Below are 22713 nucleotides of genomic sequence, written 5' to 3' on the forward strand. Positions count from 1 at the left end.
CATTTCTTCTTCAATGAGCTCTTCTTTTTTGACTTGTTCTTTTATAAGCATCAGGGACACAGTAATGAACAGAAGTGGCCTGCACTGAGCAAAGGGTCTACCCAGGGAGATAGACAAGTCAAACTGATAATTACGCAGTCAGGAGATCATCGTAGTCTATGAGAAGATGCATATGGAGTAAGAGGAGGAGAGTCTGGAGAGGGGAAAGATAAAAGATGCCCAGAGGAAGCAAGCCGGTTTGGGACATCTTGGAAAGTAGGTGGGGGCACAATTGTGATTCAGCACATGCCGAGGCCTCCACCATGGTCAGTTTCCTAGTGGATTCTCTTTACCTGTTTGGCTAATGTGCGACAGGAACACAAACGTCCCAGCAAGGGCCCATGCAGGACACCGGGGGACTCAATGAGCCTAAGAGAGCCTTGAGAGGAGAGACAGAGAGAGAGAGAGAGAGGATGGCTGGGCCAACCAGGAATGTCATGAAGATGACTTCCTCTTGGCCTCTTGAAAGAAGATACTATTCCTTGTTGTCCTTCGCTTCCCAGCAACTATTAACTCCGGGCCCATCCGTCATGAGACTTTGTTCTCTGGGACTCTGTTCTCACTCAGAGGGAGGGTATTCAGTTCAAATCCTGACTTAGGTAGCCACAGGTGTCTACTTCATTTTGTTCAGTTGAGCAGGCCCCAAATGCATCATCAAAATGTTTGATTGTGAGGTGACCAGCCATGCTAGTTTGCCTGGGATACTCCTGGTTTTAGCATCTAGGAAAACCCCCTGACCCGGGCAGCTATGACAGTTGGTCACTCTCTCAGTAGACCTTTAAAAGAGCAGCTTTCAAAGGAGGTTGGTGAAATACCCAAAACCAAAGGTTGCTGTGCTTCTGGAAGGTACTATGGTTTAGTTGTTGAGTTACTAAGACTCTTAGGGGAGCCCTAAGCTGTACTTCCAGCTCTGCCCGTTACCCGCTGCAGGTCGTTGGACCAGTGATCGATGGTTCTGAGCCTCAGTTTTCACATTTGTGGAACCGTGGGAATAGTAATCAACTCACAGGAGGGTTAAGAACCAAGAACTAAGGGAGAGAATGCCCGTCAAGTGCTTGGCCTGGAACACTGTAGGAGACCAAGAAATGATCGATTCTCTTATTCAGAGGTTGGCAAGGATTGGCTGGTGGGCTGAATCCTACCTGCCTCCTGTTATTGGAGATAAAGTGCTGTTGGAACCCATCCACACCTGTTTGTTCACGTGGTGTCTTTGGCTGCCTTCACGCAGCAAAGACAGCGCTGAATAGTTATCACAGAGAATGTATAGCTTGAAAAGCCTGAACTATTTACTCTCTGGCCCTTTCTGGAAATGGTTTAATGATCCCTGTTAAAATTGCCAGGCACAGCTGAGGGATCTTCACTCAGAGCCAGCAGGACTGAGCTCCACCTGGTAGATAATACCTCTGTGACTTCGGACAGATCATTCAATTCCTCAGGGTTCACATCCTTGTCTGTGAAATCAACAGGTGATTTCTAAGGTCGGTCCATGTGGTCAACCCACTGGGATCTTCATTTTGAACCTATAGAAACCCTAGGGAAAGAATCTGTGGAAGGTGGATGAGGGGTGATGCATTCTGGCTTTGTGGCCTCATTCTCAAACTCCCCAGCGTTGAGGGGATGTGCCCACTTGACAGTAAGCCCAGTCTCCAGGAGAGGGAGGGCCCAGCTAACTCATCGAACCCTCTGGAGAAGACAGGGGCTGTGTCCTGCCCTGCCAAGGACACTGGTTTCTGGTGTGAGGAAGAATGAATCGTGACCCGCTCATACCTGATTGACCTGCTACGAGGGGTTACGATGAGAGTCACCCTTACTTACTATTGGTAATTTTTAAATGACTCCAAGCCACTCCAAAGGTGTCACACTGAAGGTGTCTTATCATTACTGCCTCGTACTTGGACAAAATGCACACATCAACAGTCAGGAGAGAAAGACACAAGGGCGGGGTGATCCGCTGAGAAGTCAGAGGGGAGGGACCCACCGCTCCGACAGTTACACAGCACCAGACAGAACCCACCACGGGGAACCCCACCAACACTTTAGATAGACTCCATTTTATATCAACTCTCTTCCTCTCTCCTTTTTCTTCTCCCAGCCCTGGTGCTTTTCTCTGCTGCAGCGTGACCTCCAGCCTGTCCCCTGCAAACTTCCCTTTTCTGAGCCTCCCCCAGCCCAGCCCCCACATCCTTCCCTTGGCTGTGGCTCCATCTCCGTTGTGTGCCTCAGGCCTCCTCACTCGTCCCTTCCTCCTGGGTTGTTTTCTGATTGTTCCCTGGGCACTGTCTCCTCTTCCCAGAAATCCTGTAATTTCCACAACGGAGGGGCAGGCCTGTGCCGTCTGCTTCATCTGCGGGCCCCGAGGGCTGGGGCAGGCGCAGTGGAAGTGTGACCTTGGTAGAATGTCCTTCTCACCAGGACTGTGGAAGGTGAATTTAAATCCACACCTGGGCCTCTTCTTTGTTTCATTTGCTTGGCAGGTTGGGCTGACTCATCTGCCCTGCTTATTCTTTAAAGCTGTGTGTCCTGGCTGGACTTTTAATCTGAGTAGAATAAGAAGATCCCAAGTTTGGGTGGCGGGTAACCTTTTCTTAATGAATGAAAACCAAATGGTAACATCACTGCAAATGAGGGTTTGTCTCTCTAGCCCTCTTTCTGCAGAAAAACTGGCATTCCACTGTTATGAAAGCTCCTGATATCTCGGGGGCTCTAATTGCAACTGGAGTTCTTTTAATTTTCTTTAGAAAATTAAACCCATTCTGGCATCAAGTTTCATTTCATTTATATGGGGAAAAGCTAACACTTTTTATTAAACCAATGAAGATGTTAATTATTGCATTAAAGTTCTGGCAGAGAAAACTCACATTTGAGAAGCAGGACGCAGACCTCCTGCATTCAACCCGGGCAGCTGGAGGAGCAGCCTCTGGGGATGCTGGTCCAAGGTGAAGAAGGAGGAAGAGGACCAGCGTGGAACAAACCAGGGCCATCCATTATGTGTCTGCTAAGTACTTACAAATAAAAACACAGCATATTCTGTCCGTATTCAGGCAATGCTGTTTCCCACACATGGACTTTGGATTTTCTGATTTCTCCATGGCACTGCCTGTTTAACCAGCCGTATCTTGGAGTCAATGTATAGTTGGATGTTGAGAGGAAAATTTCACCTTATAGAACGCAAACAACAGTTTCGATGCCAGCTACGGGGAGCTACTTGTTATTCCCGAACATACCACGCCTTCCTGTAAGAGTGGAGCCTGGTGCCAGGCCTGGGAGAAGTCCCAGGGACTGGCTAATGCTGAATGGTCAACAGGAAGCAAAGGAGCCATCAAGCTCCTCCCGGGGAAGTCACCTTAAATCAGGCGAGGGTATCTTCTGTAACTGGTCCACCTCGCTGGCTCTGTTAAGCAAAACACTGTGACCTGTGACCTCAAGGGGACATGACCAGGAAAGGTGGGCGTGGGTTTTGTGGCTTTGCATCCAGTGTTAGTGAATCCCCATGACAAATGTGGTCAGAGGCTGTCTGCCCTTAGGCACAGCAGAGGGTCACAGTTTCACCTTGTTCATGGAGACCTGTGCGTTTGTAGATGGACGAGGCTCGCTTACAAATGGTCAAATGAGTCCAGGCCTAGTTTGGAGAAATGCCTTTGATGTTTGTTGTCCCCCTGGGAGCTTGGCAAACTTGCCTATCTTGCAAGTCACTCTTTGTTAAAAAAAAAAAAAAAAAAAAAAAGAGAGAAGTTGTAGGTTTACAGAAAAATCATGCAGAAAATACAGAGTTCCTATATAGGCTCCCCACTACCACTCAGTTTGCCCGATTATTGACACTTTGCATTTTTGCATGAGCGTGATACCTTTGTTACAATTGATGAAAAATATTACTATAGTAATACTGTTAACTATAGTCCATACTTTACATTGAGGGTCATGGTTTGTGTTATACAGTCCTATAGTTTGTTTATTTTTTAAAATTTTTTTCTAGCAACACATCTATAACCTAAAGTTTCCCCTTTTAAACACATTGAAATATATAGTTCACTGGTGTTCATTACGTTTGCGATGTTGCGCTGCCTCACCACCAGCCATTACCCAAACCGTTCAAAACCCCCAAACAGAAACTCTGTCCCCTAAAGCATGAACCCCCTCCCCCTGCCTCCATGCTTGCCCCTGGTAAACTATATTTTAGTTTCTGACCCTAAACATTTTACGAGTCTCTTTTTAAAAGGGGTGCATTGCTGTTTCGTTTTGTTTTTGCTGTTTGCTTTCATAACTCTTTTATCAGTTCTTCCCCCAAATTGGGTCGCAAACACAGCTCCCGCCAGGCACATTTTTTTTTTCTCCTAAATCAGCACATACTCTGCTGTGCGTGATAACAATTTTTGAGTTACCTGTAGGGTCAGTTTCTTTAAAAATCGGAACACTGGCTACTTTTTCTGGAGTTGAAGCAGATTTTCCTACCAATTTGGACACTTGCTTGCTGCTGGCTTTGGTGGCTTTCGGAACACGGGCACTAACCCATTTCTCTCTGCAGAGAGCTGCTGCAGATGTGGGAAGGATTTGGAGGGAGTGTAGCCAGAGGAGGGAGGTGTTGCCTCATGCTGGGTTTGCCCCAGGTGTAGGTTCCAGGCGGCAGCTGCTCAGATGGGACCAGGCCAGGGCAGCAGCACAACCTTCATCTCACTCATGTTTGCTTGACTCTTGAACCCAGTTTGGTCACACACGAATGGGCTAAGGGCAAAACCACCCTATTTCTCTTTGGGAAGTCTTGTAATTCTGTACTTGCAAGTGGAGATCTGTGGGGGTTGGTGAGGAGACTCGCACAGGGGGATTTGGAGCAGGGGCTGCTGAAAGGTTGGCTTATGACTCTGTGGGGTCTTCTGCTGTCCTGTCCTGTCCGATCACTGGATGGAAGGACCCCAGCCCCGCCATGGCCTCTAGGCCAATGTCCTGTCACACTAGTCCAGATTCCCTTTGAGGGAGGAAGGGAATTTGGACACCACCACACCTACATATGCAGAAGAAAATGTTGCTGAGTGTGCTGTGCCTTCTGCCTCTGGCGACCAAGAGCTCCTCAACCAACCCCAGATGTTCTGTAGAACTTCTCTTTTGCAGTTCTTAGTAAACTTCCAAAGGACATTGCCTTGCTAGCCTTGTTGAGTCTTATCCCAGAGTTTGTGCCTCAATTTTTAATCCTTTGGTGTATGCTGGAAAAGCCCTGACTGTGAGTTAGGAGATGTAAATCCCAGTTCCAGACCGTGGTCATAGAGGTATGTGACCTTGATGGGCTCCTGCAATCACCCGGGGCCTCGGATTTCCCAACCACAAAACGAACAGTTAAGCAGATGCTCTCTGAAGCCCTCCAGCTTTGGTAGACCATCCAGAGGCACCGCCTTTAACTCACACTGGAAACTCTTGGGTCCTCTAGCTGTTCTCCCATTCATAAAATGGCCAGGAAATTCATTCTCGCAAATATCTCCAAGAGAAGCCATCAGAAAAAAGGTATTCTTAGAGTTCAAACACGCCAGTGCAGGAATGAGGATGCACATTTCCCATTCCAATGAGTAGACCTGGCACTAAGCTGTCAGCTAAATTCTCAGTGTTACTTCTGGATAATTTTGTTTAATTAGGCAAGTTGATGGGTTGATTTTTGTCTTAATAAAGGTGGTGGTTGAGGTAAAAGTAGATGTCCCTTGAAAATCAGATGCTTGTGAGGATGTAAAATCTTGCCAAAAGGGACCAATGATCAGCAAATCCTTTGCACCTGGCACCTAGTCTAGGGACATTCGTCTGCTGGTTGGTCCAGATAAGGTAGGGATCTTTCTCTTTTTTTCCTCTCCACATGCGGGTCACTCAGGTCCAAAGCCTCCTGGGGTCCCATCAGCTTCCTTTAGTTGGAACAGGTCTGAGGGCCCCCTGTGTTCTGGTACACACCTTGGGCCCATCCTAAGCGTCATCCACCTAGAACTAGAGGCCACTGACCATTTTCCTAATGAATACCCAGTGGCTTCATGTTTTACCATGCGCTTCCCTTTAATTCTGTTCAGCTCAGTGCAGCTCCCTAAATATATATACATACATATATATACCTATATATATATATACATATATACATGTATTTTGGGTGCATGGTCCAGGAATTGAACCCCAGTCTCTGCATGAAAGGTGAGCATTCTGCCACTGAACCACCTGTGCACCCAGCTCCCTAAATATTTTTAAACCCTGCCTAGGAATTCAGAACCATGAGGAGTGCACAGTGTCACATACAAATGAACTAATGATCCAGTTCTTGACTCCAAGGAACGCCCCGTTTTCCTGGGGAGACAAGATACTCACACAGAACGACCTGAGAATAGTCAAGACAAGAAAGCATGGTCTCTTTTGGGCTGAAGAGAGGCTCAAGGGCTCACCTGGTCCCGTCACTAAGTTCCAGAACTGGAGAGGAAGGTGAGAGATAGGAGCTGGCTGTAACTTTTGGGAAAGACTTCAGAGAGAAGGCATGGGCATTGATCACTTCTTGACATTTTTAAGTGGGTCAGGTGAAGCAAAGTTTATGTATGCATTTCAGACATGGGAGAATCAGAGAGAATTCCTTAGATTCTGACAGAAGTGGGACTTTGGGATGAGGGAGAGGGCTTTCAGGACAGGGGAGAATTAATGAAGAGAGTAGGGCAGAGACCAAAAGGGAACTTGAGAAAACAGGCTCTTTGATTTGGGCTGTGTGAGACGGTTTCTAAACAAACATCCCACCCCCTTTCTCCAACTCAATCCTTCTTCAGTTTCCAGACCTTGACGTCATGACATGTTACAACTGCAGTTATATATCTTTTCCTTTCCGCTTGACCCTCAGCTAAAATTCCACTTTCTTGGCACCCAAAATGGAGGGCACTGCCAATGGAGAAGATGAGAGATGGACTCTGAGTGTCAGCCCTGATGGAAAGCCGAGGGCTATTATAGAGCATCCCCTGACACAGTCACTAAGAAATGGCGTGGGGCAGCTGTTCTGAGAGGGTGGAATTTGGGAGGCTTACATAACCTTTCCTTAGAAAATAGACACTAGGGCACTCCATCCTTCCTAAATGAGTCAGGATCATGGCCCTCTTTGCCTGGAGCCTCAAGGCCATTCCCCTGCAGTGGGACAGAGATGACATTGTCTTAGGAGTGAGTGTAACGGTGGCCTGGTGAGGTCAAGGAAAAAGAGGGATGCTGGATGGGACAAAGGTCCATGCCAAACTATTACAGGAAACCACAAACCTAACAGGAGAGAACAGATTTTCTTTTTAACCCCGACAGGAGAACTACCTCCTTGGAGCATATCAGGAGCTCAGGGCAGCTTCCAAAATGTCGTTATGGATCTTAGTCTTTCCTGGGGGGAGGGATGGGCACATGACCCAATGAGGATTACATTAAGCTGAGTGACTCAGGGGCCTTAGAAGTGACCCCTTGCTGCCCAGAGCTCTGGAACACTCCTGTACATGAATTCACCCATGCCCGTTTCTGAAAAGGTGAAAAGAGGGGGAAGCAGGCCCATAGAAGGAAGACCACAAGTTGTTTGAAAACATCATTTCCTTTTATTATGTTGCCACCATTTGTGTTAGGGGTTGCTAAGGCTGGTCCCCATCTCAGTTGTTCTCTTGTGACTCTGATAATGCACCAAGAAGAAAGGACCCCAGTGACCTAGTTATCTCTGAAACAATCCAGGTCTGATAGGAGAATTTGGGCTGGATGTCTTTCTTTGTGGAATTCTGACATAACAGAAAAAAGGCAATCCACTTATTTTGTGATCCTGCGTGGTGGTTAAGAGCAGGGGCGTTGGATAGACTTGATTCACGTCTTCTGTTCCTTGCTTTACAGCTGTAGGACCTAAACCAAGTTTCTTAGCTTCTCCAAGCCTCAGTTATCTTCTCAGTAAATGGGAATGATAATACATATCTAAGAGTTGCTTTAAGAACTTGATGAGATAATATGTACATAACACATGGTGGTTAATCAGTAAATGGTAGCCAAAGGTAATACTTATTACATTTGGATAGGGAAGATATTTGTGGACTTAATGAGATGGGCCATTCGGCAAAGAAATCCATTGTAATACTTGTTACTAAAAAAAACAAAAAAACAAAAAAACCAACATCAAGAAACACTGGATGGAGACATTTCTCCCCTTTGCTGGCTGCACCCAACTGGAACCCAGCAATAACTTCTGACCACTGGCAGCTGACCAGTGACAACAAGGAACTCTTACTGGCAGCTAATATGGAAGATCTGGATTAGAATTTATAATATATGTATACAAAAGTAAATTTACTGAGTGCCTGCTATATACCAGACCCTGTTCTAAGGGCTAAGATTCCAGTAGTGAACAGGTATCGTTCCTGATCCCATGGTGTGTACATGGAGACACCAACATGTAAACGATTGTGCCAACAAGGTCGTTGGTGATAGCGATGACACTGTGGAGACATCTTTTCTTCCAGGCTCATGTGTTGGAGCCTTTCCCTGATTATGCAGAATGTGGCTTTCAAGTTCTCCAGGACTGATTCCATTATGCCAGCTGTACATATGCAGGACTCTGGACACAGAAGCCCAACTTCCTCTGAGACCCAGAGTACCACGGAATGTGGAGAGAGCCTGGGAAAATCCTGTTCCCTTCCTCCTGCATCATAGTAACAGCACTTAAATCCTAAAGGGCTCCTGTGCAATAAAATCTAGAAATTTCCAACCAACTCAATACTTCCTTGTCTCTCCTGTTTGCACCGGTCTCTGAGCTTGGCTATCTGAAGCTTTTAAAAAAATGGAAGGGTCCTTGAGATTATATGTGTATTAGTCAAACAGAAATATGTTCCCTCTTTTCCCTCCATGCAGAAAAGTATCTCTGGAAACATGCACTGACCACATGCCTGGGTGTGAGGAACAGTGGTACCTGCCAAGCCTTTGAAGTTTGATGAACTACTGTCCAAAATGAGGGAGCTAGCTCTCAGGAAATTTGGAACTGTGACGTGGGAAGCTGAGCGGTCCCGGTATGAGAGGTAAGGGAGCCCAAGATCTCTGGCAGTTATTCGTTACATTACACTGGGAAAGCCACTGAGGATCTCTGGGACTCGTTTCCTCAGCTGACAGATGGGATGATTCAAGCGTCGTGTGAGGGTAAACTGAGGTAGCGGCCACCTCCAGTGCCACCGCTGTGAGGAAGCAGGCCATCAGCAGAGTGGGGGGCAGAGAATGTGGGACACAGGGACTGAGAGGCATGGCGGCACACGCAACGCCCGAATCCGAGAGGGCCCTGTGACCTCCAGTGTGAGGCAGCCTGTGTCAGCATCCACAGGACCACAGGCAGTGGCTGGGGTATGGTAGTGGGGGGCTCCAGGCAGGGTCGTTTCTGGAGAGGCATGTGTGAGGCAAAGCAGGACTTGAGCCAGCAGGTGAGGGTAAGCGCAGAAGGCAGCAGGCTCCAGGGAAGGGGCTGGTGCATGCCTGGCAAAGGGTCAGGACCCTAGCGAGGCAGGTCAGGGCTCGGGGTGGTTTCAGCTTCGTCACGGGTAGACTCAGAAACCCAAGGCGGAAGGTGGGTTGTTGGCCTGAAGTCTCCTGTTCAGAGGTAGAGGGAAGGTGACAGCTCAGGCTGAAGGTGGTAAGAGCAGTTCAGGAACCTGACTGTGCAGGAGGTGGGGTAGGGGGATTGGGTCCCTAACATACTGCCAGGTTTGGTTAAGGTCAGCTCAGGACCTGGGGTCAACCTGGGACTAAGACACGTTGAAAGGTGTAATGTTGTGTAATCCGGCAATAATGGTCAACCTTTATTCATTCAGTGTGCGAAATGCTGTACATGCATCACATCATTTAATTTTTTTTTTAATTAATTAAAAAAAGAATTAACAAAACAATTAGAAATCATTCCAATCTACATGTACAATCAGTAATTCTTAATAACATCACATAGTTGCATATTCATCATTTCTTAGTACATTTGCATCGATTTAGAAAAAGAAATAAAAAGACAACAGAATAAGAATTAAAACAATAATAGAAAGAAAAAAAACAAAAAAAACAAAAACAAAAAACCTATACCTCACATGCAGCTTCATTCAGTGTTTTAACATAATTGCATTACAATTGGGTAGTATTGTGCTGTCCATTTCTGAGTTTTTATATCCAGTCCCGTTGTACAGTCTGTATCCCTTCATCTCCAATTATCCCTTCTCTCTTTTTTTTTTTTTTTAATTAACGGAAAAAAAGAAATTAACCCAACATTTAGAGATCATACCATTCTACACATGCAATCATTAATTCTTAACATCATCACATAGATGCATGATCATCCTTTCTTAGTACATTTGCATTGGTTTAGAAGAACTAGCAACATAACCGAAAAAGATATAGAATGTTAATATAGAGAAAAAAAATAAAAGTAATAATAGTAAAATCAAAACAAAACAACACAAAACAAAACAAAAACCCATAGCTCAGATGCAGCTTCATTCAGTGTTTTAACATGATTACTTTACAATTAGGTATTATTGTGCTGTCCATTTTTGAGTTTTTGTATCTAGTCCTGTTGCACAGTCTGTATCCCTTCAGCTTCAATTACCCATTGTTTTACCCTGTTTCTAACTCCTGCTGAACTCTGTTACCAATGACATATTTCAAGTTTATTCTCGAATGTCCGTTCACATCAGTGGGACCATACAGTATTTGTCCTTTAGTTTTTGGCTGGATTCACTCAGCATAATATTCTCTAGGTCCATCCATGTTATTACATGGTTCATAAGTTTATCTTGTCTTAAAGCTGCATAATATTCCATCGTATGTATATACCACAGTTTGTTTAGCCACTCTTCTGTTGATGGAGATTTTGGCTGTTTCCATCTCTTTGCAATTGTAAATAATGCTGCTATAAACATTGGTGTGCAAATGTCCGTTTGTGTCTTTGCCCTTAAGTCCTTTGAGTAGATACCTAGCAATGGTATTGCTGGGTCGTATGGCAGTTCTATATTCAGCTTTTTGAGGAACCGCCAAACTGCCTTCCACAGTGGTTGCACCCTTTGACATTCCCACCAACAGTGGATAAGTGTGCCTCTTTCTCCGCATCCTCTCCAGCACTTGTCATTTTCTGTTTTGTTGATAATGGCCATTCTGGTGGGTGTGAGATGATATCTCATTGTGGTTTTGATTTGCATTTCTCTAATGGCCAGGGACATTGAGCATCTCTTCATGTGCCTCTTGGCCATCCGTATTTCCTCTTCTGAGAGGTGTCTGTTCAAGTCTTTTTCCCATTTTGTAATTGGGTTGGCTGTCTTTTTGTTGTTGAGATGAACAATCTCTTTATAAATTCTGGATACTAGACCTTTATCTGATATATCATTTCCAAATATTGTCTCCCATTGTGAAGGCTGTCTTTCTACTTTCTTGATGAAGTTCTTTGATGCACAAAAGTGTTTAATTTTGAGGAGTTCCCATTTATTTATTTCCTTCTTCAGTGCTCTTGCTTTAGGTTTAAGGTCTATAAAACCGCCTCCAGTTGTAAGATCCATAAGATATCTCCCAACATTTTCCTCTAACTGTTTTATGGTCTTAGACCTAATGTTTAGATCTTTGATCCATTTTGAGTTAACTTTTGTATAGGGTGTGAGAGATGGGTCTTCTTTCATTCTTTTGCATATGGATATCCAGTTCTCTAGGCACCATTTATTGAAGAGACTGCTCTGTCCCAGGTGAGTTGGCTTGACTGCCTTATCAAAGATCAAATGTCCATAGATGAGAGGGTCTATATCTGAGCACTCTATTCGATTCCATTGGTCGATATATCTATCTTTATGCCAATACCATGCTGTTTTGACCACTGTGGCTTCATAATATGCCTTAAAGTCAGGCAGCGTGAGACCTCCAGCTTCGTTTTTTTTCCTCAAGATGTTTTTAGCAATTCGGGGCACCCTGCCCTTCCAGATAAATTTGCTTATTGGTTTTTCTATTTCTGAAAAATAAGTTGTTGGGATTTTGATTGGTATTGCATTGAATCTGTAAATCAATTTAGGTAGGATTGACATCTTAACTATATTTAGCCTTCCAATCCATGAACACGGTATGCCCTTCCATCTATTTAGGTCTTCTGTGATTTCTTTTAGCAGTTTTTTGTAGTTTTCTTTATATAGGTTTTTTGTCTCTTTAGTTAAATTTATTCCTAGGTATTTTATTCTTTTAGTTGCAATTGTAAATGGGATTCGTTTCTTGATTTCCCCCTCAGCTTGTTCATTACTAGTGTATAGAAATGCTACAGATTTTTGAATGTTGATCTTGTAACCTGCTACTTTGCTGTACTCATTTATTAGCTCTAGTAGTTTTGTTGTGGATTTTTCCGGGTTTTCGACGTATAGTATCATATCGTCTGCAAACAGTGATAGTTTTACTTCTTCCTTTCCAATTTTGATGCCTTGTATTTCTTTTTCTTGTCTAATTGCTCTGGCTAGAACCTCCAACACAATGTTGAATAATAGTGGTGATAGTGGACATCCTTGTCTTGTTCCTGATCTTAGGGGGAAAGTTTTCAATTTTTCCCCATTGAGGATGATATTAGCTGTGGGTTTTTCATATATTCCCTCTATCATTTTAAGGAAGTTCCCTTGTATTCCTATCTTTTGAAGTGTTTTCAACAGGAAAGGATGTTGAATCTTGTCGAATGCCTTCTCTGCATCAATTGAGATGATCATGTGATTTTTCTGCTTTGATTTGTTGATATGGTGTATTACATTAATTGATTTTCTTATGTTGAACCATCCTTGCATACCTGGGATGAATCCTACTTGGTCATGATGTATAATTCTTTTAATGTGTTGTTGGATACGATTTGCTAGAATTTTATTGAGGATTTTTGCATCTGTATTCATTAGAGAGATTGGTCTGTAGTTTTCTTTTTTTGTAATATCTTTGCCTGGTTTTGGTATGAGGGTGATGTTGGCTTCATAGAATGAATTAGGTAGTTTTCCCTCCACTTCGATTTTTTTGAAGAGTTTGAAGAGAATTGGTACTAATTCTTTCTGGAACGTTTGGTAGAATTCACATGTGAAGCCATCTGGTCCTGGACTTTTCTTTTTAGGAAGCTTTTGAATGACTAATTCAATTTCTTTACTTGTGATTGGTTTGTTGAGGTCATCTATGTCTTCTTGAGTCAAAGTTGGTTGTTCATGTCTTTCCAGGAACCCGTCCATTTCCTCTAAATTGTTGTATTTATTAGCGTAAAGTTGTTCATAGTATCCTGTTATTACCTCCTTTATTTCTGTGAGGTCAGTAGTTATGTCTCCTCTTCCATTTCTGATCTTATTTATTTGCATCCTCTCTCTTCTTCTTTTTGTCAATCTTGCTAAGGGCCCATCAATCTTATTGATTTTCTCATAGAACCAACTTCTGGCCTTATTGATATTCTCTATTGTTTTCATGTTTTCAATTTCATTTATTTCTGCTCTAATCTTTGTTATTTCTTTCCTTTTGCTTGCTTTGGGGTTAGCTTGCTGTTCTTTCTCCAGTTCTTCCAAATGGATAGTTAATTCCTGAATTTTTGCCTTTTCTTCTTTTCTGATATAGGCATTTAGAGCAATAAATTTCCCTCTTAGCACTGCCTTTGCTGCGTCCCATAAGTTTTGATATGTTGTGTTTTCATTTTCATTCGCCTCGAGGTATTTGCTAATTTCCCTTGCAATTTCTTCTTTGACCTAGTCGTTGTTTAGGAGTGTGTTGTTGAACCTCCACGTATTTGTGAATTTTCTGGCACTCTGCCTATTATTGATTTCCAACATCATTCCTTTATGGTCCGAGAAAGTGTTGTGTAAGATTTCAATCTTTTTAAATTTGTTAAGACTTGCTTTGTGACCCAGCATATGGTCTATCTTTGAGAATGATCCATGAGCACTTGAGAAAAAGGTGTATCCTGCTGTTGTGGGATGTAATGTCCTATAAATGTCTATTAAGTCTAGTTCATTTATAGTAATATTCAGATTCTCTATTTCTTTGTTGATCCTCTGTCTAGATGTTCTGTCCCTTGATGAGAGTGGTGAGTTGAAGTCTCCAACTATTATGGTATATGAGTCTATTTCCCTTTTCACTGTTTGCAGTATATTCCTCACGTATTTTGGGGCATTCTGATTCGGTGCGTAAATATTTATGATTGTTATGTCTTCTTGTTTAATTGTTCCTTTTATTAGTATATAGTGTCCTTCTTTGTCTCTTTTAACTGTTTTACATTTGAAGTCTAATTTGTTGGATATTAGTATAGCCACTCCTGCTCTTTTCTGGTTGTTATTTGCATGAAATATCTTTTCCCAACCTTTCACTTTCAACCTATGTTTATCTTTGGGTCTAAGATGTGTTTCCTGTAGACAGCATATAGAAGGATCCTGTTTTTTAATCCATTCTGCCAATCTATGTCTTTTGATTGGGGAATTCAGTCCATTGACATTTAGTGTTATTACTGTTTGGATAATATTTTCCTCTACCATTTTGCCTTTTGTATTATATATATCATATCTGATTTTCCTTCTTTCTACACTCTTTTCCATATCTCTCTCTTCTGTCTTTTTGTATCTGACTCTAGTGCTCCCTTTAGTATTTCTTGCAGAGCTGGTCTCTTGGTCACAAATTCTCTCAGTGACTTTTTGTCTATAAATGTTTTAATTTCTCCTTCATTTTTGAAGGACAATTTTGCTGGATATAGGAGTCTTGGTTGGCAGTTTTTCTCTTTTAGTATTTTAAATATATCATCCCACTGTCTTCTAGCTTCCATGGTTTCTGCTGAGAAATCTACACAAAATCTTATTGGGTTTCCCTTGTATGTAATGGATTGTTTTTCTCTTGCTGCTTTCAAGATCTTCTCTTTCTCTTTGACCTCTGACATTCTAACTAGTAAGTGTCTTGGAGAACGCCTATTTGGGTCTAATCTCTTTGGGGTGCGCTGCACTTCTTGGATCTGTAATTTTAGGTCTTTCATAAGAGTTGGGAAATTTTCAGTGATAATTTCTTCCATTAGTTTTTCTCCTCCTTTTCCCTTCTCTTCTCCTTCTGGGACACCCACAACACGTATATTTGTGCGGTTCATATTGTCCTTGAGTTCCCTGATACCCTGTTCAAATTTTTCCATTCTTTTCCCTATAGTTTCTGTTTCTTTTTGGAATTCAGATGTTCCATCCTCCAAATCACTAATTCTATCTTCTGTCTCTTTAAATCTATCATTGTAGCTATCCATTATTTTTTCTATGTTTGCTACTTTATCCTTCACTTCCATAAGTTCTGCGATTTGTTTTTTCAGTTTTTCTATTTCTTCTTTATGTTCAGCCCATGTCCTGTTCATGTCCTCCCTCAATTTATCGATTTCATTTTTGAAGAGGTTTTCCATTTCTGTTCGTATATTCAGCATTAGTTGTCTCAGCTCTTGTGTCTCATTTGAGCTATTGGTTTGTTCCTTTGACTGAGCCATATTCTCAATCTTTTGAGCGTGGACAGTTATCTTCTGCTGCTGGCGTCTGGGCATTTATTCAGATTTCTCTTGGTGTTGGACCCAGCAAGGTTGTAATATTTTTCTGTGAAATCTCTGGGTTCTGTTTTTCTTATCCTGCCCAGTAGGTCGCGCTCGTGGCACACGTTTGTCTGCGGGTCCCACCAGTAAAAGGTGCTGTGGGACCTTTAACTTTGGAAAACTCTCGCCGTCCTGGGGGTTCGCTAGCCGAAGCGGCTTGAGCCGGCCCGGGGTCCGAACGCAGGGAGGGTTGCTGGTCGCCGCAGCCAGGGAAAGAGCCCATCCGAATTTCCTAGTCGGCCCTGGGCAACAAGCGTGGCGGGAGGGCGCCAGCGGCAGCGGCCCGCCCGAGAGAGTGCACGTTCCCCGGGAGTCACGGGTTTGGAAGGGGCCTCCCCCACCCATCACCGTTCTCCGCGGCCTGGGGGTTTCCGATCCAATTCTCTCAGTTGGTCCGGGGGCTGCGCGTGGTGTGGGCGCCAGCCGTCTTTGTTTCACGGGACCGCCTCTCCAATTCTCCCAGCCGGCCCAGGAAGGGGGAAGGGAGTAACTCCGGCCGCTTGCCACCCCGCCCGGTAAGGCCCGCCCAGTAAGGCCCGCGCGCCTCGGCGATCTCACCCGAGCTGCTTCTCTCAGCCAGCCAGCCGTTCCAGGATGGGGTACGCTGTCTTTTTTTATCTCTGTTGTGGCTTTGGGCGCTTTCTGTATCGTTTCTACTCCCCTAGTAGGTGTCCTGGAGAAGAAACTAAGATCCGCGCGTCTTACTAAGCCGCCATCTTCCAGGAAGTCCACATCATTTAATTTTATTTAATCTTCACATTAATCCTATCAGATTTCTCCATTTTACAGATGGGGAAATTGAGGCTCAGAGAGGTTAACTAACTTGCCTGGGGTCATAGTGGTGGAGCTCAGATTTGAAACCAATTTACTCTGACTTGAAACCAATTTACTCTGACTTGAGCCTGTGCTGTGGTTATAATTTTACTAACAATAACAATAACAACAGAATAATAACATTTTACCTAGTGTAGTGGTTGTTGTAAGATCCTAGTGCTGTGACATCGATACTGTCTTCTCACCGACAAGGAAAACGAGACCCAGGAGGCGGCTTGCCCAAGTCACACAGCTGGTAAGGGGCACAGCCCAAACAAGCACCCAGGCCTGCCCTGTGCCAAATGCTGCCTTCCCCACCCCTGGGGACTGGGCTGGGGCCGCCCTCTTCTTTATTTTTGGAGGGGGATGTGTGGCAGGGAGATTGGCAGAGCCAACTGAGGTTTTTGTTTGGAAAAGACAAAATTGGCTTTTGGGTGGGGACATGGGCAAGAAGGGGTACCCCAGTACTCCTGTTCCCCACACCTCCTTGCACAGCTCCTTGTCCCCAGGCTCCCGGGTGGCCACGGCAGGGGGATGGCCTGGGAGGGGCTGCAGTGGCAGTTCACCTCGGCAGGACACTGGACAACTTGGACACAGCTTCTTACGGCAGGTCTCAGTCTTCTTCATACCCTCCGTCTTGGCCGAGCTGCTGAGGCCGAAGGAGCCAGAGCCCCCCGCGGGGCTGGAGTTGGGTTGGAAGGAGCTCAGGCCCTCGTGGCCAGCGCCCGTGAGGCCTCGGAAGGCAGGGCTCCGTCTGCCCTCTTCTTTGAGAAATAGGTTCTTGACTTGACGACCGTGTTCACAACAAACCAAGGGCATTTGAAGGAACTGAAAGGCCTGTGCTTCTAGTGAAAGGGCGCGTTTCCTTTCACCTGTCCCTTGAGTGCTGCTCAAGGGAATCCAATCCAATCGGAGCATTAAAAATTTTTGAAAACACATTCCCTCTGTTCCTTTCCCTCTCCCTCTCTCTCTCTTTCTCTGGCTAAAAATTGAAATTAAAGTAGAGGAGATTTCACTGGAAACAAGGAAAACTTCGATATGTAGGAAACTGAAAATACTTTGAGTAGTTAATGAACGAGGGTGTGGAGTGGATTTCGCTTGAGATATTTGGGAAGAGAATAGACCATAGCTGCAGTGCCTGGTCCAGGGCAATTAAAACTCATTAATGGCATCAACAAAGGTCAGAGTTAACTTTTCCTTTAAAATATCAGTTCCTCCTTAATAATTTACGCTCTTGGAAAGAATTGCCAAATATTTGACAGGCGTTATTCATCATTTATTCATTTGTACGCGAAATCTGTTTTGTATGCCTGTGTGTGAGAGAGAGAGCAATGCTTTCATTTTCATTGGTGCTTTCATGGTGAGTTTATGACTCTACATCTGTTTAAAATTTGCACACCTGGACCTCAGGACACAGTCGTACAATTGGAGAAAAGTCACCTCCAAATCTCCGTCCAGCCCCTACAACCTTCTTGTGCCCTGCAAGGGCACCTGTAGGTGTTGGGAGTTACCTGTGCAGAGAGAGACATTCTTTTAAAAAGGATGTAGGGGGTGGGGGTACGCAAGGGTAGTTCAGTGGTAGAATTCTTGTCTGCCATGCTGGAGACCCGGGTTTAATTCCTGGTCCATGCACCTCCTCTCAAACAAACAAAAACTTCAACAAATGGTGCTGCAATAACAGGATACTCACATGGAAAAATAATGAAATGTAACCCCACCACACACAAAAAAAGGATGCAGATCAGCAAAATAAATAAAGTAGTATTGTATTATAACCCAAAGTATAAAATAAATATCTATGAGTTCATACTAATATAAATAAATGATTGAATAAATACATGAATAAGAGGAGGAGAAATCTCTCATGCAGAAGAATTCCAAACAATTTATGAAGATCCCCCACTCTTAGGAATGGAGCACAATCCCCCATATTAGTTTCCTGTGGCTGCTGTGACAAATTATCACAAATTTGGTGGCTTAAAATGTATATACAGAAAATCCTGAAATATCTACAATAAAGCTCCTAGAAGGAATAAAATAATTCAGCAAAGTGTTGGGGTAGAAGATCAACACCCCAAAATCAGTAGTGTTTTGTTACACAAGAAATGAACAATCAGAAGAAGAAACCAAGAAAAAAATGAAAGAAATGTATTATCTTGCAGTTTTGGGGGCCAGATGCCCCAAATCATACTACACCGAAATCAAGGTATTGGCAGGTCTGCCATTGGGTGGGTCTCTGATGAGAGGGAAAGTCATGCTATATGATTGGTCTAGTTTGCTATCTGCTGGAATGAAATATACTAGAGACAGAATGGCCTTTAAAAAGGGGAATTTAATAAGTTGCTATTTACAGTTCTAAGGCCAAGAAAATGTCCCAATTAAAACAAGTCTAGAGAAATGTCCAATCTAAGGCATCCAGGGAAAGATACCTTAGTTCAAGAAGGCAAATGAAGTTCAGGGTCTCTCTCTCATGTGAGAAGGCACATGGTGAACACAGTCAGGGCTTCTCTCTCAGCTGGAACGGCACATGGTGAATACGGCGTCATCTGCTAGCTTTCTCTCCTGGCTTCCTGTGTCATGAAGCTCCCCGGGAGGAGTTTTCCTTCTTCATCTCCAAAGGTCGCTGGCTGATGGACTCTCTGCTTCATGGTGTTGCAGCATTCTCTGCTCTCTTCAAATCTCTTATTCTCCAAAATATTTCCTCTTTTATAGGACTCCAGTAAACCAATCAAGACCCACCTGAATGGGTGGAGACATGTCGCCACCTAATCCAGTTTAACAACCACTCTCGATTACATCACATCTCCAAGGAGACGATCTAATTACAGTTTCAAATATACAATGCTGAATAGGGAATAAAAGAAATGGCTGTCTTTACAAAATGGGATTAGGATTAAAAATGGCTTTTCTAGGGTACATACATCATTTCAAACCAGCACAGTGATTATCAAGGTAAAGTTGTAAAGGATGATGGAGCTTCTGCCTGGTTCTCTTGGGGCACCAGCCCTTGCGATCCAGTCACCATGTTGTGACAAAGCTAAGCCAACAAGGAGAGGCCACATTTAGGAACTCTGGTCATGGCCCCAGCTAAATTCCCAGCTGACAGCTGGCGTCAACTGTCAACATGTGAGCAAACACACTTGAGTTGAGTTGAGTACCCAGCCTTTGAGCTGTCCCCTCTGCCTCTAAGTGGAACAGTGACAAATTATCCCTGCTGAACCTGCCTCAATTGCAGATTCATGAGCAAAATAAATGTTGTTGTTTTAAGTTACTACGTTTTGGGGTGGTTGGTTATTGTTCTAGTTTGCTAGCTGCCAGTATGCAATATACCAGAAACGGAATGGCTTTTAAAGAGGGGAATTTAATGAGTTGCTAGTTTACAGTTCTAAGGCTGAGAAAATGTCCCAATTAAAACAAGTCTGTGGAAATGTCCAATTTAAGGCATCCAGGGAAAGATACCTTGTTTCAAGAAGGCCTACCACAACGTTTCTCTCTCAGCTGGAAGGGCACATGGTGAACATGGAGGTGTCTGCTGGCTTCCTCGTGGCTCTACCAAAAGGGAATCTCTCCAAAATGTTTCTTCTTTTAAAGGATTCCAGCAAGCAACTCCACCTTCAGTGGGTGGAGACACACCTCCATGGAAATCATCTAATCAAAAGTTACCATCCACAATTGGGTGGGTCACATCTTCATGGAAACAATCAAAATGCTCCCACCCAGCAATATTGAATGAGGATTAAAGGGCATGGCTTTTCGGGGGTCCACCACAGATTCAGACTGGCACAGTTATGCAGCAATAGATTGCCACAACACGTCTGCTTTTACAACCCCTGTGAACACTTTGGGACATCTCTTTGCAGTCTTCTGAGAAAACTTTTAAAAGAAGACAGCTTAAATTTTGATTAGTGAAGAGCTAGAGTAGGTATCTTCCTTACACTACATTTCCTGCTTCCAAGTCATTTCTACTCATTCCTCCTTAAAATAAACAAAAAACAACCAAGAATGGAACAACCCCAAAGACTCACCCTCTATAAATGCTTGTGCTTTGTTGCCATCTCACCTGTTGCCCCCCCTTAGGACTGAGACTCCCCTTCCTTACTGACTTAAGCACCGTCTTCCTCTCCATCACTACTGCACCATCATCTACTTGCACGATCCATCCAACACCCTGGCTTCTTTGTTTCCTGACCTTCTCACCCCCAACAATCTCTTCCTTTTCAACATCTCAGCCATCCACTCTTTTGTTTACATTCTAGATCACATTGTTATCACCTCTAAAATTTGAAAAAAAAGGAAAATCTGCCCATTTTTGCTCAGATCCTTCCTCTTCTCAATGACTTTATACTCTTGCAATGAAGTCTTTCTTGCACCAATTTTCTCTCTACTGGATCTATTTCCTTACATATAAATATGTTGTAGTATCTTCTGCCTCAAAATTCCACAAAATAAATTCACTCTTGAACTTGCATCTTCCAATTGCTCTGGATCCTTAGTGAAAAACTTCTGGAAGAGTTGTCTATGTCTCTGCCTTTGCTTTCTCATTTCCTATTCACCCCACAGCCCACTCCATTCTGGATTCTGCTTCACCTGCCCCTCTGGAGCAGCCCTTGCCAAGCTCATGAATGATCTCCATCCTCCTAAGAGAACGGCCATTTCTCTGCCTTTCTCTTCCTGCACTTCTCATCAGCACCCAACAGGTTTACCCACCCTCCTCCTGCTGGAAACACATGAGCTAGTCTCTCCCCATCTACATTTACTCCTCGGGTGATATTACCTAGTTTCACTAATATGCTGGTGACTCCCTAATTTTTATCTTCAGTTTTGATCTCATCACTGAACTCCAGACTCAAAAAATACATACAAACATATACAAGATATCTTATCTTCACCACAATATCTACAAGTGATCTCAAATGTTAACTTTTTTTCAACACAGGAGAAAGCATTTTCCCCAAACTGATTCTTCCCATGTTCCCCACTTTGGCAAATGGTAGCATCCCATACAGTTGCTCTCGCTAAAAATGTAGGTGCCATCCTTGATTCCTCCCTTTTCTCTCATTCCCTTCATTTCAACCATTAGTAAACCCTGGCCCCTCATCTCATGACACTCTCCTCAACCCAGCCATCTGTAAGGCCTGGCCTGGTAGCCTCTGGCTCAAGGCCCCCACCCCAACTAAAACCCATAAACATCCGGGCATACAGCTGTTCAAACTCAGCCAATCAGGACCTGCCCTGACAAACAAAGGACCCCCACTGCACACAGCCTGTACCTATGCCCACTGCACACGGCCCGTAGTTATGCCCCCGGGGCCAAGGCCTATAGCTATGCCCCCGGCCCTAAAGTGCGAGAAACTCCTAACCTACCACAGGAGGCCCCGTAAGCATCATGAACACCCCCACTAGCTAGCCTATATCTAGCCCCGCCGCCCCTAGGGGGGCGCGACTTCCCCCGCCCGCACCCTGAGCACCCAGACCTGGAAACTCGCCCCGGCACAATAAACTTTTTAAACTCGGACTCAGTTTCAATGATTTTTCAGTCAGCTACCGTCTGAAACCTGACACCATCCTCCTCTCTCACATGGACATCTGCTATGGACTTTTCAATGTCATTCAATTTTTTTTTATAATGGCCAGTTTTCTTTATAAAAGGTAAATCAGAGTATGTTGTTCTACTGCTTGAAATCTTTTAATGGCTTTCCGTTGACTTAGCAAAAGATCCAAAGTCCCCATAAGGTCTGTAAGGCCTGACACAGTCTGGCCCCTGCCTATCAAGCCAACCTCATGCTACTGCTCCACTGATCTTCCTTTCTTCTATTAGTTATTGAGCATTTCATTCCAGCCATTATGACTTCAGGGCCTCTGTCTTTGACTTATCCCATTGCTTACGTCTTCTTGTTTACTTCTTTCCACCTTTCTCATTCATTGTGTAGTTATCTTACTTGTTGCTCTGTTTACTTGTTTGTAGCTGATTCCTCTACCCTAAATTATACGCTCCAAGTGGGCAGGGACCTCGACGTCCTTGCTCATTTCTATGTTCCCAATGTCCAAAACAATGACCGGAACACAGAAAGCTTTCAGTAAGGATTCGTTAATATTCACTCTACTGAGTGAGGAAATGAACATACACCAGAATCTCAAGTTGAGAAAATAACATCCGGGTAAATCCATCACCCTGTTTTGTATGCCAAGCTCTGCGCTGAATGCTTTATCTTACAATCACATGTAATTTTCACTGCAGTCTTATGAGGTGGGTACCATTATTGTATGCCTTTGGCAGTCAGAGGCTGAGGATTAGAGAGATTACCCGACTTGGCCAG

General features: G+C 43.9%; 1 long non-coding RNA gene across 3 annotated transcripts; it reads left to right on the top strand.

The window, feature by feature from the left end:
- Positions 1-774: 774 nt before the first annotated feature.
- On the top strand, positions 775-17305 carry LOC143661592 (uncharacterized). 3 transcript variants are annotated; one of them, XR_013164715.1, is made up of 4 exons: positions 775-885; positions 8890-9053; positions 16550-16652; positions 16906-17305. It is a non-coding gene; the product is annotated as an uncharacterized LOC143661592 (long non-coding RNA). The 3 variants fall into 3 exon arrangements; XR_013164712.1 differs by having other exon boundaries at positions 16555-16652; XR_013164714.1 differs by having other exon boundaries at positions 16568-16652.
- The last annotated feature ends 5408 nt before the right edge of the window (positions 17306-22713 follow it).

Source organism: Tamandua tetradactyla, chromosome 17 (genome assembly GCF_023851605.1).
Source record: "Tamandua tetradactyla isolate mTamTet1 chromosome 17, mTamTet1.pri, whole genome shotgun sequence".
Lineage (NCBI taxonomy): Eukaryota > Metazoa > Chordata > Mammalia > Pilosa > Myrmecophagidae > Tamandua > Tamandua tetradactyla.